At 49.6% G+C, this 10,950-nt stretch overlaps 1 long non-coding RNA gene across 3 annotated transcripts; it reads right to left on the bottom strand.

Moving 5' to 3' along the window:
- Positions 1–3,409: 3,409 nt before the first annotated feature.
- Positions 3,410–9,200, bottom strand: LOC132009705 (uncharacterized). 3 transcript variants are annotated; one of them, XR_009402043.1, is made up of 3 exons: positions 9,063–9,200; positions 4,843–4,924; positions 3,410–3,967 (listed from the first exon to the last, which is right to left on the bottom strand). It is a non-coding gene; the product is annotated as an uncharacterized LOC132009705 (long non-coding RNA). The 3 variants fall into 3 exon arrangements; XR_009402045.1 differs by lacking the exon at positions 9,063–9,200 and adding an exon at positions 5,419–5,484; XR_009402044.1 differs by lacking the exon at positions 9,063–9,200 and adding an exon at positions 5,220–5,381.
- Between the last annotated feature and the right edge of the window lie 1,750 nt (positions 9,201–10,950).

Below are 10,950 nucleotides of genomic sequence, written 5' to 3'. Positions count from 1 at the left end.
AACACTGCCCGTTTTCATAGACACTGCCAAGGGCCCCCCTCAAAAGTGCCAGGAAGTTTACCTCCACTCTGAAAGAGAGCACCCCAAGAGTTTGTTTCAAATGTGGGTCAGAGCTGCCCAGTGAGGCTGCAGCCTGGATGAAATGGTGCTTCTGTTCTAAAGAGAGCTGCGGAAGTGTTCGTGACCCATCCTTTGGGTGCTGTGTGGGGAAGGAACTCTCCTGGACTTCCTTGAACCTTGGGGGGTGGGTAGAGAGGGCAGAGATCCTGGATGCAGAGGAGTCTGGTGAGAGGGGAGTCCAGAGAGCATGGGTAGGGGAGAGAAGAACTGGAAAGGGAAGGGAGAGCAGTCAGTGAGGGTGTTTTCACAAGGGAGTGTCCACTGCTAGCAAGTGGGGCTCAGTCCTGCTAGGGCCGCTGAGACACCAGGTTGAACACACCCCTCAGAGCTTTCCCACCAGGGGGTGGGGGAGCCTTATTTATCCAGCACTTCCCATTGGTCACTGGGCAAGGGCTGCTCCAGCAGGGGGGGTTGCTTTCCAGAACTTTCTGCCGGCCCTGGGAATGGTCCGACTGCTGGGGCTGGCAGTTGGATGAAGGGGTCAGCAGACCCAGGAGTGCCACCGGGATACGGGTGGGTGCTGGCATTCTGGGAAATCAGTGATAGATGATACACAGGACAAATAAATCACAGGGCATGTTTGCCGAGGGGGAATCTGTTGAAGAGAAAGAGTCAATTAGAGCAGGGCAAAGGTAAGGTGACAATGTTGTAGGTGAAGGTCCCTAACACCAAGCTGCGCACAAAGCAGGAGACTAATAAGTAAACATCCATCCGTCAGTGCTTCTCTCTCGTCCACAAAGAGACATCAGAAGGGAGGGAGAGGGGGAGAAGAGAGAGTGAGAGAGAGAGAGAGAGAGGCTGGCCGGTGTGGAACAGGCACCTGGGCAGGGAAGGGAGGGACAGAGGGTGGGAGAGGAGGCTGGTAATGATGCTGAAAAGTAATCGGCCCTTCTCTCTGGGAGGCAGTGAAACTCTAATTAGAATGAAAATGTGGTTTAATGAGGATGAAAACGGTAATTGTGCTGGGCAGCTCAGTCCCCAGGTCCCCACGGTGCCACTTTCCCAGGGGGCCTTTCTGGGTCTTGGAGGGGCTGGGGTAGGGACTCCGAGATGACGAGGGGCATTGGTGGGGCCTGTTTCTCCCCTGAGAGTCCGCCCAGAGGGCACGAGGTAAAGATGGCTTACTGGGCCCCACCTGCCCCAGGGCTGGCTCTAGGCGCCCACAGGGGCTCTGCCTTTCCATCCCACACCTGATGCTCAATAACAATACAGCAGTGACGCTGAAGCACTGATGTTGTTTATTGAGCACCTACTATGTGCCAGTCCCTTTACAGAGGCTAACTCACATTATCATTAAAATTATCCCCATTTTGCAGATGATAAAACTGAGGCGCAAAGAAACCATGTAGAAGAGTATATTAAAAAGACGGTGACAAAAGTAGCCCCAAGTAGCCAGGGTTTTTCTTTCTTTAGCCAAGTAAGTGCTGGGGGAACCAGGGCTTGCCAGCCTTTGAGGCCAGGGACCCCTCATACAGTTTCCCTGACCATGCTTGAAGTGCCACCCATTCCTCTCCATCTGCTGCTTCTCCTCTACTAGAGGAGGTGGGCGTGGCTGGGTGGGCCATTGGGGTGACTGGATTTGCAACACCTCGGACCCTGGAGGAGAGAGAAGCTGTCAGTCATTGTAGTGGGCTGCAGAACTGGGACCGAAGCCGTTCTGACTCCTAGGCCTCAACTTCCTTGCCACGGAAACCTGAGGTGTTGTTCAAATGAAGAGTTGGTTAAGACTTGGATAAGATTTGGATAAGACTGAAGTTATAAAACTTCAGAGTCAGGGCGCCTGGGTAGCTCAGTGTGTTGGGCTTCTGCCTTTGGCTCAGGTCATGATCTCAGGGTCCTGGGATCAAGCCCCACATTGGGCTCTCTGCTCAGCAGGGAGCCCGTTTCCCCCACCCCCCACCCCCAACCTGTTGCCTCTCTGCCTACTTGTGATCTTTGTCTGTCAAATAAATAAATAAAATCTTAAAAAAAAAAAACTTTGGGATCTCCATTTTCACTTCTGGAAATACCAATAATACGCAGTCTGCAATAAAGACACATCAGAACACAAACATTCATTGAGGCCAGGTAGGCAAGAAAGCAGACTTGTCTGGCCCTTCAAAGTGGTCCTAGGTCAAGGAAGATTAGATTCTTGGCCATATATAGGGCAGATAAAGTGTTAAGACCCTTAATATACAAAGAGCACTTATGAACCAATAAGAAAAAGACAAATATCCCACGTGTGAAATTGGCAGAGCGTAAATAGAAGGCTCACAAAGGATTTATAGAAAGTCACTGAACTTTTTTTTTTTTTAGATTTTTTATTTATTCATTTGACAGGTAGAGATCACAAGTAGGCAGAGAGGCAGACAGAGAGAGAGGAGGAAGCAGGCTCCCGGCCAAGCAGAGAGCTGGACGTGGGGCTCGATCCCAGGACTCTGGGATCATGACCTGGGCCGAAGGCAGAGGCTTTAACCCACTGAGCCACCTAGGCGCCCCAGTCACCAAACTTCTTGCAAGGATGTGCAATCCGACCATTTATCACCCAAAGATCCATTTTTAGGGACACCTGGGTGGCTCAGTCAGTTAAGTGTCTGCCTTCAGCTCAGGTCATGATCCCAGGGTCCTAGGATTGAGTCCCACATCAGGCTCCCTACTCCTCCCTCTCCCCACCCATCTGTTCATGCTCTCTCTCACTATGTCTCAAATAAACAAATAAAATATTAAAAAAAAAGACTCGTTTTTACTTATCGAGCTTAACAGCGTGTGTGAAATTTTGGGGATACACACCTGTGAGCTCTCGTGGGAGTGCAAACTGATACAACCTTCAGAGAGGCCGGTTCCAGATCTTTGTATTAAACATTTAACTGTGTGAACTCTCTGACCCAACAACTCCATCTCTGGGAATATGTACAGATCTATAAAGCGTAATGCAGGGTGGTTAAGAGCCCCATAATCATATGGCTGGGGTTCCAGTCCTGGCTCCACCGTCTGTAAGCTATGTGCCCTCAGATACATGAATTAATGTCACAGAATCTCCATTTTCTCACCTGCACATTGGGCATATCACGAGGACTCCGTGAGATACCATGTGTGAAATGCTCATTTAGCACCTCTCCAAGCACATAGTAGGGGCTTTCTACTATCACAATAGACAAAAACCCTTATAGAAAGCTGGGAAACAGTGAAAGTATCCTTGCCCAGGGGGTCAGCTAAATACAGAGCAGAACACCAAAGTGAGCCAACATAGATTCATTGACACTGAGTGACCTGTGATATATGGACGGAAAAGAAGAATCTCAGAACGAAATAATGGCCATATATTTAATACATGATGAATCTTTAATATATGATATGATACTTAAGGTTTGCAGAAGACATCTTTAAATGTAGGTGCTATGTTTCAGATGCACATGAAAATATCGGTTGTTCAAACATTTTACGAATTTATATTTACTCTGTATAAAGCCTGCACAGAGGCTTTCAAATAGCAAGTGACTTTGTTGAATTTCTTCCAAACAGATATTCAGGGACCCAGCTAAGTTCAATTTTTAGATATGCCATAATTAACATGGGACTTGAAAAAAAGAACGAAAAACAAAAAGAACGCAAGTTTCAAACATCACATAGAGCCACGTACTTTCAAAAGCATTTTGACCATGAATCAGGGCATTAATTTTTCTCATTGTAATGTAGTCTTCCTTAGGTTCAGAACTGAAGTAAAGATTTCATGGAGTAATATTTATCCTGTCTCTGTGCGCTGAGTTTTGACATTTTCTATTCTCTTCTGTTCCATTTTGAAAGGCAGGTTGTTCTCATAAGCACAATATTTCTTCTCTTCAAGGCTTTGGTGGATGTTGCTGGACTGCTGGGTAGTGACAAGGTAAAGGGGTTGGGAGCGTGGGAAAAGTGTTATTTGACTTCACACCTGTTAGTGGGTTTTGACGTGTATGTGTGAACTTACGTGCACGTGTGTGCATGTGTGCATGTGCGTGTGTGTGCCCACATGTGTGCGTGCATTTCACACACTCCTAAGTGTGCTGGCGTGTGCATACAGATAGGCACATGTGTGCCTGTGGGTTGGGATGAGGGAGAGGCAAGCAGGTCAGTCACCTCCAGAGCAAAACCTCGGGGGGTGTCAAAAAACTCAGTCATCAAGATAAATATTTGAATGCAGTGTTTTTAAAAGATCAAAATAATGGAAAAATCCATGGGCACAAAATGCCAAATTTTTAAATACAGCCAGTATCTGGCCCTGACTTCAAAAACCAGCCTCACTCACTTCATCCTAATCCCGATCCTCTGTACACACGAGTTTGTACGTGTGCTTGCACGCACATGTGCATGTGTAAATGAGTATCTGTGGATGTGAATACATGTGTGTTTGCATCTATCTATGTATTTATGGGTGTGGTGTGTGTATTGCAGCTGCATGATGGCAAGCACATGTGCATATAGAGGAATTTGTAGGGCCTGTGTGTGCACGCGCACGCCTGAATGCCCAGAGAAACATCCAGAAAGATGTCCTTCAAGCTAACTATACTTTCTTTGAAGAGGTGAAAATTCAGGCGTTTCTCTCTCTTTGTACTGGCCTTGATTTCCCCCCTTGGTATGTGTCATCTCACAACCAGAGTGAAAACAAGAAAGCCAACTTCACTATGGAGGGAAGGTCCTGGGCAGGGGTGTCCCTCAGGGAAGCTGCTAAGAAGGAAGGAATTGGGAGAGATCCCCAGATTTACTCACCATCAATAATTGCTGACATTCACTGAGCATTTCACTGTGGGCTGGGACCTGTCATCTCTTTGTTCTTCACTCACGGCTGGGTCTGTGGAAGGCGCACAGTGCCGAACACATGTTTGTTGAATGAAAAAGTGAATGAGCCCACCTCCCTCCCCTTGGAGGCAGGACTGCTCTCCCTCTGTCTGGAATGTCCTTCCTGATGGTTCTCACATGGCCAGCTCCTTCTTGCCATTTACTTATTTATTTTTAAAGATTTTATTCATCTTTTTGAGAGAAAGAGCATAAACAGGGGCAGTGGGAGAGGGAGAGGGACAAGCAGAATCCCCACCAAGCAGGGAGTGACAACACAGGACTTGATTCCAGGACCCCGAGATCATGACCTGAGCTGAAGGCAGATGCTCGAATGACTGAACCACCCAGACACCCCTCCTTCTTGTCATTCAGACTCCAGTTAATGTCACCTCCTCCAAGAAGCCCTCTCTACTAATCTGTTTACACCAACTCATCAGCTCATTTAAATTATCTAAGTAACACATTTCTCATTGTAGCAGATTTCTTATCTCCCCGCTGAGGACAGACCTCACCCCTTCTTGTTTACCACCGTGTCCCCAACCTTCACACTCCTGGCATATAGTAGGTACTCAGTAAACATTTGCCGAATAAATGAATGAGACACCACCATCCTGTTACAAATGAGGAAATTGAAGCTCAGAGGTTCAAAGGCACCTGCCCAAGGTCACTGTGTTTTTCAGGTGGCAAGACCAGGATTTAAACCCTCGTCCTTCTGAGGCCAGAGCCTGGGCCATCAACCAGGACACTGCCCTCTCCCCCAGATGGCATCAGACCGTGTGCCCGATGCTCCAGTGTGTCCTCTGGGTCTCTGGAAGCTGCTTACAAGTGGACAGTTTGCCAGGAGAGGCCCTGGGGATGATGGAAACAATAGTTTCTGTTTATTGAGCACCTACTGTGTGCCATGAGAGGGGCTCAGAGAGTCTGTGCCACGTGCTAGAGTCCCACAGCTGATGCATGAAACATGGCCTATATTGTGGGTCGAATTGTGCCTCAAAATGGATATGTCCAAGTACTAATCCTTGGAACGTGTGAATTTGGTCTTACTTGGAACTAGGGTCTTTGCAGAAGTAATGAAGATAGGAAGCATATAAGAACAACTTGGATTATAAATCCACTGACGAGTGTTCTCATCAGAGACAGAGAGAAGAGAGAAGGGAAGAAGCCCACATGAAGACGAGGCAGAGACTGGGGTGATGGGGCCAGAAGCCAGGGAGCACCAGAGCCCCCAGGAGCTGGAAGAGGCCTGGGAGGATCCATCCCTGCAGGCTTCTAGGGGATGCAGCCCCGAGGCACCTTTCAGACTGCAGGCCGCCAGAACCGTGGCATCATCTGCCATCGCTGTCCCAGGACATGAACGCAGTCTGTTCTTCCACAATTTAGCATCACTGTCGTCCAACGCAGAGAAAAGTGGAAAGGACTGTCCGGCGAGCAACCACGTGCACGCCCACCACCTTGAGTCTGCAGGTGACGCTTGCCTTGATTTGTTATCATCTGCCTTCCACCATCTACCCACCCACCTCATTACAGTTTTTTTGCGAAATAAGAATTAATTTTTTTTTCGAGCGGATTGAGGTTCACAGCAAACTTGTGGGGAAGCTACAGAGATTTCCCCTACACCCTCTGTCCCCACGAAGCCACGCCCTCCCCCCTCCGGCAGATCACCAGCCCCACCAGAGGGTGCACTGTTGACAACTGATGGCCCCACCCTGATGCGTCGTAGCCACTCCCAGTCCACAGCGAACGGACATTCCTTCTCTCTCCACGTTGTACATTCTGTGGGTTTGGACCAATAAAGAATGCCGGGTATCCACCATTATCATCTCATTTGGGGTATTTTTCACTGCCCTAAATATCCTTCCTGCTCCACCTGTTCATCCCTCCCAGCCCCCACTAACCACTGATCTTCCGGTCTCCATAGTGTTGCCTTTTCCAGAATGTCATCTGGTGGGAATCATACAGTACCCAGAGCCTTTTCAGATTGACTTCTTTCACTTAGCAGTGCACCTTTAAGGTTCCTCCCGGTCTTTTCACGGTTTGATGGCCCCTTCCTTTTTTTTTTTTTTTTTTTTTTTAAGATTTTATTTATTCATTTGACAGAGAGAGATCACAAGCAGGCAGAGAGGCAGACAGAGAGAGAGAGGAGGAAGCAGGCTCCCTGCAGAGCAGAGAGCCCGATGCGGGGCTTGATCCCAGGACCCTGAGATCATGACCTGAGCTGAAGGCAGCGGCTTAACCCACTGAGCCACCCAGGAGCCCGGGCCCCTTCCTTTTTAGCGATAAATAATCCTCCCCGGTCTGGATGGACCACAGTTGGTTTATCCCGTCACTTCATATTTTAGTGCATTTCAAGGTAAGTCCCTGCCTTCTTGCCACTTATTTTAACACAACAGCCAAAAGGATTTTTTTTTTAAAGATTTTATTTATCAGAGAGAGAGAGCACAGGCAGACAGAATGGCAGGCAGAGGCAGAGGGAGAAGCAGGCTCCCCGCTGAGCAAGGAGCCGGATGTGGGACTCGATCCCAGGACGCTGGGATCATGACCTGAGCCTAAGGCAGCTGCTTAACCAACTGAGCCACCCAGGCGTCCCAAGGATTTTTTTTTTTAACAGTCAGATCATGCTTCTGCCCTGCTCAAAACTTTCCAGATGACCCCGTCTCACTAGAGAGAAACCCGAAGGCCTCACTGTGTCCCTGTGCCTCTCCGTCCCTCTCACCTGTCCCCTGCCATCCTCCTGGCCTATGCCAGCCCATATGGTCACCACTGGCTACAGTGCAACTTTTGAGTGTTTAAAAATGACCAAATTCATGGGCGCCTGGGTGGCTCAGTGGGTTAAAGCCTCTGCCTTCGGCTCAAGTCCTGATCCCAGGGTCCTGGGATCGAGCCCCCCATCAGGCTCTCTGCTGAGCGGGGAGCCTGCTTCCCCTTCTCTCTCTGCCTACTTGTGATCCCTCTCTCTGTCAAATAAATAAAATATTTTTTTAAAAAAATGACCAAATTCAGATATGCTCCAAATGAAAACATCCCAGATTTCAAAGACTCAGTACAGAGAAAAGGATGTAAAATATCTCATTAATCGTTTTTTATATTGAAGTGCATGTCGAATGGGGAATATTTTGGCCATAGTGGGTTACATAAAATACAGGATTACAATTAATTGCATCTACTTATTTTCTACTTTTAAAGTGTGGATACCAGGAAATTTTAAACGACCTGTGTGCCCTCATTTGTGGCTTCTTCGTATTTTTGTTGTTCCGCGCTAGTCTAGGATGTCCACTCCAGGAGGGCGGGGGATTAAAGGCTCCCTAGATATTTGGTGAATGAATGAATGAACAAACGAATCCAAGCCTGAATGGCCCCAAAGAGGTGGTTCTAAGGCAAAGATTTATTCGCCCCTGGCAACGAGGAAAGACCTCTGCTGCTGTTCTTTAGGAGTTTCAGAGTGAGGAATGGGGGGCACCGGCAGGTTCATCCCAAGGCAGACCCCTGAGCGGCTGGCTCGCTGGCCCATGGCCCCCCTCCAGCCTCCGGGGACGAGGGCCAGTCTCCGTGGCTGAGAAGTGGGGGCCTCGGGGAGGGGCACCAGCGCCAGGCGAGGGGCTGCGGAGCAGGCTCCACTCGGCCCCGGGTCTCCTCCCGGGGGCTGGGCTGGCGGGAAGGGGCGGGGCTGCCCGGCAGGCGGGACGGAGCCGGGGTGTCTGCTATCGACCGCACCGGCCGCTGCAGGGAAGCTTTTAGACCCGCCAGCGCGTCCCGGCGTGGTGGTGGTGGGGGGGGGGGGGGGGGGGGGGGGGTGGTAGTGGAGGTCTGGGCTTCCCCTCCCCTACCTGGGGACGGCTGGGGGCTTCCTTTGTTGCCTCCACGTCCCGCCCAGTGGCCAGCGAGGCCTGTAGGCTCTGCCTTGGAGCTCAGATCGGAATCCCACTGCCTTCACACCGGGGGCGGTACCACCTGCCCCGAACTTTACTGAGACACTATTTCCAACCAGCAGGTTCTGCTGCCTGCGTGCCCGACACGTGAGCGGGTCCTGGGCCCGCAGCCCACCAGCGTCTGGAACTTTTCCATCCAGAAGGTCTCAGAAGGATCCCAGCCCTCTCACCCCCACCCCTACCCCAAGCATTATTCCGATTTCTATCTCTGTGGGTTAGTCTAACCTTCTGGAGAATTTCATGCCAACAGAAGCCCAGAGGGCAGTCTCTGGGTGCTGCTTCTCAGCCATGAGCATCCTGGGCTTCCCTAGTCTCCAGGATCTGCTGCGCAGTACTCCGTGTTGTGAATGGACCTCAGCCTGCTCATCCGTGCTCCTGTTGGTAGACATTTGGGGTGTTTCCAGCTTTTTGGCAAGAAGGAACAAAGCTGCTATGAACATTTGCCAACAGATCTTTGCGCAGACATATGTTTTCCTTCCTCTTGGGTAAATACCCAGGAAGGGAATTGCTGGGCTGGAGTGTGTGACTTTATAAAACAGAAAACACCTGGCAAGACGTTTAACGCTCGCCAGCTGCGGAGGAGAGTTCCGGTTCCTCCATGGCTTGTCAGCACTTGGTATTGTCAGCCTCGGATTTTGGCCAGGCTGATGGCTTGTAGCCTGGACCATTGCTGTGACCTCTGCCTCCAATTCCTGCTTCTGCCCTGGATCCCTCAAGTTACTACTCTCGCCACCCCCCCCCCCCCCAAACTAGGTACATGGTTTATCTTTATTATTTCCCTTTTCATTATAGAAAAATTTTCACACACATGCAAAAGTAGAAGACGAGAAGAGCCTGGATGGCCTGGTCACCTGACTTCTATGATAATCCACATTTTGCCCATCTTGTTTTATCTCTCACCTCCCAACTTTTTTTTTTTTAATGGACTATTTTAAAGCAAATCCCAGGTACCATATTACGTCTATGAATATCACATGAAACTCCTCAGAATTAAATCAAATGACATCATGGCCTGCCTTGAAATAGTCCAGAGGCTTTTTATGGCTTAGAGAAATTTCAGCCTTCAGGTTCTACTCTTCCCCTGCCGTCAGGTGATGTTCCACTCACATTGTGCTTCTCGTCCTGACTGCACTCCAGGCTTGTTCTTGCCTGGGGGCCCTTGCAAGCACGTACTATTCCCTCTGCCCGAAATGCTGTTCCCCCCAGATATCTGCACGTGGTTCCTGTGGCAGGCAGCATCTGAGATGGTCTCCCAGGGTCCCTGTCCCTCCAGTGAGGGCTGGACCCCTCACTTCTAACCAATAGGATGCAGCAAAAAGGATGGTAAGTCATTTCCAAGAAGAGGTTATAAGACTGTGACTCCTATCCTGGCGGGCTCTCCCTCTTGCTAGCATTCTCTCTTGTCCTCTCACTGGCTCGCTCTGATGAAGCCAGTAGCCATGATGTAAGCTGAACTATGGAGAGGTCCATGTGGCAAAGAAAGGAGAGTGGTTCAGCCGACAGCCAATGAGAACCGAATTCTGCCAATAGCCCTCCCTGTGTGTGCTCTTGTAAACAGAGCCTCCGTGGTGGAGCCTTGAGGTGACCGTACCCCCCGTGGAGGCCTGGACTGCTGCCTCAGTGAGAGACCCAGTCTGGCTAAGCTATGCTGAAGTTCTTGAGCCACGGACACCGGAAGATCACCCATGTTGTTTCAAGCCACTAGATTTGGGGGTACTCTGTTATACAACTCCCTCACCCCCTTCAGGCTTTTGCTGGAAAGTCACTTTCTTCACATTTGAGCCTTCCCTGGCCACCTCATTTACAATGCCACCCCAAGCCAGCACTGCCCCTTCCTCTTCCCTGCTTGATTTTCCTGATGGCTTGACCTTATCACCTTTGATTTTATTTTATTTTAATTCACTTAATTTACTTTAATTCACTGCCTGCCTTTCCTCCTGCTAGAACATTAACTCTCAGAGGACGGGGGACTCTGTTTTGTTCATTACTGTGTCCCCAGCAAAACACTGCTAGGAACATAGTAGACCCCCCTGAGTTTAAAGATCCAACCATCACACTTCAAACAATCACACGCATCCCACGGTCCTGGGGACTGAGTCCTGCATCAGGCTCC

This window comes from Mustela nigripes, chromosome 2 (genome assembly GCF_022355385.1).
Source record: "Mustela nigripes isolate SB6536 chromosome 2, MUSNIG.SB6536, whole genome shotgun sequence".
Taxonomy (NCBI): domain Eukaryota; kingdom Metazoa; phylum Chordata; class Mammalia; order Carnivora; family Mustelidae; genus Mustela; species Mustela nigripes.
This window is presented reverse-complemented; position numbering and strand designations above follow the sequence as displayed.